This window comes from Epinephelus moara, chromosome 7, assembly GCF_006386435.1.
Source record: "Epinephelus moara isolate mb chromosome 7, YSFRI_EMoa_1.0, whole genome shotgun sequence".
NCBI classification, from domain to species: Eukaryota; Metazoa; Chordata; class Actinopteri; order Perciformes; family Serranidae; genus Epinephelus; species Epinephelus moara.
The window spans coordinates 6,546,421-6,552,840 of NC_065512.1; the positions used below are offsets into that span (position 1 = coordinate 6,546,421).

The 6,420-nt window shown below is 40.7% G+C and overlaps 1 protein-coding gene across 2 annotated transcripts in view; it reads right to left on the minus strand.

The window, feature by feature from the left end:
- Positions 1-2,748, minus strand: part of mylka (myosin, light chain kinase a) — a 72,365-nt gene extending 69,617 nt beyond the window's left edge. For both annotated transcript variants that reach the window (XM_050049250.1, XM_050049249.1), the window contains exon 1: positions 2,663-2,748. The gene's annotated coding sequence lies outside the window, so the exon portion shown is untranslated. The remainder of the gene's footprint in view (positions 1-2,662) is intronic.
- Positions 2,749-6,420: the final 3,672 nt, after the last annotated feature.

The window sequence follows — 6,420 nt, forward strand, 5'->3', positions numbered from 1 at the left end:
ATGGCGAATTGAGTAAACTCTCATTACGCCTTCACGCGGTGCATTTAAGGGCGAGGAGAGGGGCTCATTTGATTGGTGTGATGTGTGTAAAACCCACTCCACGCCTTCTCTCCTCCCTCTTTCCGACTTGCGCTGGTAGGAGGGACGGAGGTGGGATAGAGGAGTAGCTGCGCCAGGCGCACAGTATGCCAAACTTACAAAATCTGCCTGGCCACACCCAGTTGGCCAAGTGCAGGTGCGCTGGGCCTCCGCTGCGCCCAGTCTGCGAAACTGGAGCCCATTGCCTCCGGCCACAGCTATCACCGGCGCGGAAGCATAAAAAAACCCCTTCTGTGTTCATTCTGTTAAGGGTCATTGTAACTGATAATAACATTAAACTTGTGTTATACTGTGTACCCTGACATTTTCTGAGGCTGTAACAATGTCATGCTGTTATAACTCCAGTGTGGACATGTCCAACAGAGCTAGAAACAATGACAATGATGATAAAAGTTTGACTTGGAAATCTAAACTCCTCATTCTCTTTTGGGTTGATTTTTGATTTGAATTTTTTAATTTTCTGTTACTTACCTGTCAGTCTGTTCTCATACACTGATTACAGCAGCAGATTTAACGTCAGAAATCAGTCATTTATGAAACAGTTGTTTGTTTCAGGCAAACGTACAGAAAAGGAGCTTTTCGTTTTGAGCCGATTACTGTCGATATCACTGAAATAAAAGTTTTTATCTGCTGTAGCTAATTAAGCTAACGTTAGCTGGTTGAAACATCATGTACAGCTGATGTTTTAATCTTTCAAGTTAAGGAAAAACCCGTCTCACAAACACATTCACAGTCTCAACATCATCCTGACTGATACCAACAAACAGATGTTAATGTGAAGCAGCTCCTCCTGTTAGTCTCCGGGTAAGCTAACGTTACGTTAGCTTGACAGCTACAGTGCAGAGCTGACACAGAGGATTATTAAAGGAGCTCAATCCAACAAAACATTGTTTGCCAGTTTATGACATTATCTAATCTGAATATAATGAGTACACCACTAATGTCATATATTCAGAAACTGAGCTGTCTGTTTAAATGAATTGACTGTGGAAACTTAAGATTAGTTTGTCATTAAGTTTCACGTTTTATTTGACGAAGAACACAAATAAAGGCCTCTAGTTAATGTAAAATAATTACAATTTAAATCACAATTACAAAACTGATCAGAAACATCACAGTTAAGCACATGTTCTTCACCAGAAAAGAAACTGCAACGTATTAACTCAGAACATCAAGCTGAGACAGAAACCATCATCACATGTCTCCCCACAGGCTTCATATCTTATTCAAATCTTTACTTTTCTGCCCACAGGAAAGGAAATTAGATCAACAAGGTTTTGAAACATAAACTGAAGCAACTTTTAAAGATCAGAGGAGATCAAGTCCAACATCAAGAGGCTGAAAGTTTGAATTAGTAAAACTTTAAATGGTGTATTTAAGGTGTTTAATTTACCAGCATGCACCAGAGTTCATGTACAGGTCTATTTATCAGAGGAGAAGATTCCTTCTCGTCAGTCGACCGTTTCACAAACATCCTTTAAACCCTGCTCACTGTTTCCCACATATATCCAGTACAGTCCCAGTTCAACCATCATTCACCCAGTACAGTCCCAGTTCAACCAGCATTCACCCAGGACAGTCCCAGTTTAATTAACCCAGTACAGTCCCAGTTCAACCAACATATATCCAGTACTGTCCCGGCTCACCCAGTACAGTCCCAGTTCATTCACCAAGTACAGTCCCAGTTCAACCAGCATTCACCAGGTACAGTCCCAGTTCATTCACCAAGTACAGTCCCAGTTCAACCAGCATTCACCAGGTACAGTCCCAGTTCAACCAGCATATATCCAGTACAGTCCATGTTGACCCTAATTCACCCAGTACAGCCCCAGTTTAATCAATGTTCACCCAGTCCAGTCCCAGTTCATTTACCCAGTACTGTCCTTTCATTAACCCAGTACAGTCCCAGTTCAGTTAATCCAGTACAGTCCCAGTTCAATTAACCCAGTACAGTCCCAATTCATTACCCCAGTACAGTCCCAGTTTAACCAGTGTTTACCCAGTCCAGTCCCAGTTCATTAACACGGTACAATCCCAGTTCAGGTAATCCAGTAGCCTACAGTCCCAGTTCATTAACCCAGTACAGTCCCAGTTCAACCAGCATTAACCCAGTACACAGTCTGGGTAAACTGACCCTGGTACACAGGGTCTGGTACACAGGTGATGGTCTGAGCACAGTTATTGATCAGTATTGATCAGTTATCAGATGAATTCATGTTGATATTTAATATGATTTAACTGATTGTTTTAAAAAACAAACATTAAAATAAATAATATTTGAGATTTAATAAAATCAGAATAATATTTTTTAATCAAACATAAATGACGTGTATTGACGGATCGATATCAAACCGATCGATCAGCCTGATCAGCCGTTCGTTTGTTTTGTTTGTGTCGGTGAGGCGGGTGAACCGGCGCGAGCCGCGTGCAGCACCGTTAAAGCGCTGACTCCGCCCACCTGAGAGTTCGGGTGCGTTTGTTTTTAAAAGACGAGAAAAGGGAGCGTTTCTAAAAACGAGAATATAAAACAGATTTAAACATGAAGCTGAGGAGACAGACTCACCTCCTCTGGTGCTCCTGTGGGCCTCCTTCCTCACGGACTCACTGAGGAGGTTCTGTGTCCAACAGCAGAGTTTTCTTCACCTGAATAATCACTGCATTCATCACCGGGACGCTCCTCCTCCTCTTCCTCCTGCTGGTTTCTAGTTTAACCTCTCCTCCTCCTCCTCCTCCTCCTCCTCAGTGTGTTTGTGCTGCTTCGGTGGAAACAGTGTGAAAACACCAAGCTGGTGCAGGAGGAGGACAGGGGCGGACCAACTGAACCTGGGCCCCTGAGGCCCCCTGAGGCCCCCCACCACCCCCTGATCCTGGTAGTAACCAGCAGAGCAGATTTTAGCATCTGAAGCACAGATGTATAATAGCAACAGGATACTGACACCAAGATGGTGCCGGTTCAGTCCAGTGGAACTGTGAAGCCCAACACATACACCCCAAAAAGTTTCTAGCGTCCAGGTTTAAGTTGCGTTGTGTTTAGCTTGTAATGACATCACACTTGAATTAAGAATTAAGTTGTTAAATTTTATTAATGTGGCAGCTAGTTAGCTAGCTAATACCGAGCTAGTTAGCTAGCTTGCTAATCCCACCATGCTATCAGTTATATTGGATCATCAGATATTTGGTATGGGTTCTTGGCCAAATAAGTTGATATAAATATCGGCATATCGGTTATCCACAAAAAATCTAATATTGTGCATCTCTAGCTAATTCCACCATGTTTTCATGCAACAGACACAGCTGTATCTCAGACAAACCGATAAGGTGGTCCTCTCTGTCCTCCTCGTCCCTGTCTAGTTAGCTAGCTAGCTTGCTAATTCCACCATGTTTTAATGCTAACTTTACAGTAGTTACAGAAAATGAGTCAAACAACATCATCACTCAGCAGATGATAGCAATGTGCTGTCCTACTCTGTCACAAGAGAGTGTGGATGTAGAATTAAGTTGTTAAATTTTATTCATGTAGCAGCTAGCTAGCTTTCCAATTCTGCCATTCTATCATGCTACATTTGTTACAGAAAATAAAATCAGCTACCATAACACTAGCTGTTTGTAGCTACGCATCAACTGTTAGCTGCACACAGCTAATATAATGGGTTTAATATATATCAAAGAGTTTTATCTTTGTCAGTAATGTTTTATTGCTTTGGCGTAACTTGCCTGGAACGCTATGAAGTCGTGAGTTGTGACTTGAAGTGGTGACTTACAGGCTCAGAAACTATCCATCTCATCTGACCATTAATAACCAAAAAAGTTGGTATATTTTTTAACTGTAGTACCTCATAGTTGCTCGTTAGCCAGCAAGCTAATGTGTCAGGTAGAGACTATTAATGCAGGGATGACGTTTTTCTGTAGTCCGACCCTGATGTTAGCATCTCTTTGGTGCATTTACTGACAGCATTTTTACAGCAAGATAATCTTCACTAACGAACACCACTTTATGATCTCTGAAGGAGGGTAAATTCAATCACCAGAATTAAAATGCTAAGGTGAGGCTATAAACAAACTACACGGTCACATGACTTCATCATCACCACCATGAGGCTGTATAGCTGTGTTTGGTGTGATGACGTTCTGTAGTCTCATTTAGCCACTTGTTAGCAAACATCTCTTTTAATGTTAACATTGTTTATTGGGTTTTACTGAACGCGTTCACATCATCAGAGCACTTATTGAAAGTAACAACCTTCTTTTTGAAGACAGTTGGAATACTACAGTTTGTTTACTGATGGAGATCATTTAAAAATACTTTTGGATCATATTGAAAATGACATGTTTAAACTTAAAATGTGTTTGTTCCTGGGTTATGATTCAGGCAGACAGATGGAAGGCGTAAATACAGAGGGGTGGAGTAAATACAGATGGGTGTATGAGCTCAGTGTCTCCAGCAGATGGCGCACACAGACAGACAGATGGAGGACAGCAGCCGGTCAAACCTCTGGTTTGATCCTGGGTCTGAACCCTGTCTCCATGGAGATGATAGACGACTCAGTGAAACATGTCTGATGGATCAATAACACATAGTTTTTACCAGAATGAAAGTAGTAATACTACAGTGTGGGAGTACTCTAATGTCCTGCAGTTAAAATCTTACTGATCATTAAAATATACTGAAAGTACCAAAGGTAAAAGTACTCATTCAGCAGAGTAATCTTTAGGATATTATTGATGCATTAATGTGTTGATCAGTTTAATGTTGCAGCTCATTTTAATTACTTTATAATCTATAATAACACATCATCTTTTATTATTGATTATATTTTGTATCAATAATCTGGATCTGTAAAGTTAAAGCTGTCAGATAAATAAAGTGCAGCGACCTCTGAGATTTGGTGGAGAAGAAAAAATAAAAATATTTAAGTACCCTAAAATTGCACAATGGTATAATACTTGAGTAAAAGTACTCAGTTACTGTCTCTGTCAGTCTGGGTGGAGAGGAAGGCTGTCATCAAAGCTCCTAGACAGGGAAGAGGAAGTGGAGCACAGGTGCCTTCAAAATAAAAGAGCAGAGTTTGATTTCATTAGAGATCATATTGTTAACTGTCTGTGATCAGACCCCCTCCTTAATGAGACAATCATGTATCATTAACACGTTTAATAAAACTAATTAAACAAACCAGGACTCCTGGAAGTTCCCGGACAGATTCGAGGACCAAACAACTCAATGTATAAAATAAAATAAAACTATTATTATTATTGATAATAATATTCAGTCTAATATTGACTCCAAAAAACAAGATGGTAACTGAAATGTCGAGCTTGTAGCTTAAAGAGCTTGGGAGGAACAAATTGATGGGTGACGTCACGGTAACCACGTCCTTTATTTTATAAAGTCAGTGGTCAAAATCAGGCCCCAAGGAAGTGTGTCAGGCTCTGATGCCTGTTTTTATAGTGGCCAAACAGTGGAATTACACCATCACGTGATGCCATGGGGCCCACAAAGACTTTCTCTCATTGACTTATGTCGGGAAAGAAACGCCTGAGCGTTACAAACCCCACAAAATGACTCGTTTCACTATCAGGATTTGATCCATTTAGTCCGATAACATTTGGAAAGTCTGGAAGAGCCACAAGATTAAATCATTTTATCCCCATTCAAGTTAGTGGAGCGCTAACAGGAAGTTAGCAGCTCGGCTGGCAGAAGTCTCTAGGGTGCCTGCTCTATGGACTCAATGAAGCAGAAGCCCCGCATCAGTGGGCCCAACACTGTATCCTGAGGCCTGTACTATAAAGCAGGATTTGGGGTTAGTGAGGTAACTTCAGGGTTAACTCTGGGTTTTCAGTACTATGAAGCTGGTTCTCTTTTTACCAGGATAAATCACAGTGGTAACTGATGCTGATCAGTTAACCAGCTCTGGAGCAGCTTAACTGATCAGAGTATCAGATCCCAGCCTGTCAACACCCGGACCTCTGACCAATCAGATCACTGAAGAAAAAAGTATCCGTGGACAAAAATCTGGAGTCTCAGGTAAAAAAGAGGAGCCTATATATTGTTATAGGTCAGTAAAATCATTTCCTTGTTCCAGGGCTCTGTTTCCACTGGGTTTAAAACAGAGCTTCAAACAAACACAGAGATCGTTTACAACATTAACCCTTTAAATCTGAGCAAAGTGGCTGGATTTCTTTTAAATACATGTTTGGAAGAATAGCAATCAACAATGAAAGAGGTAATGACCCAAAAAAATTAGCAAGAAATTAGTAAAAAGAGAAAATTTAAGACAAGAAATAAAGTTAAAAAACAAACAAACAAACAAACAAACAAACAAG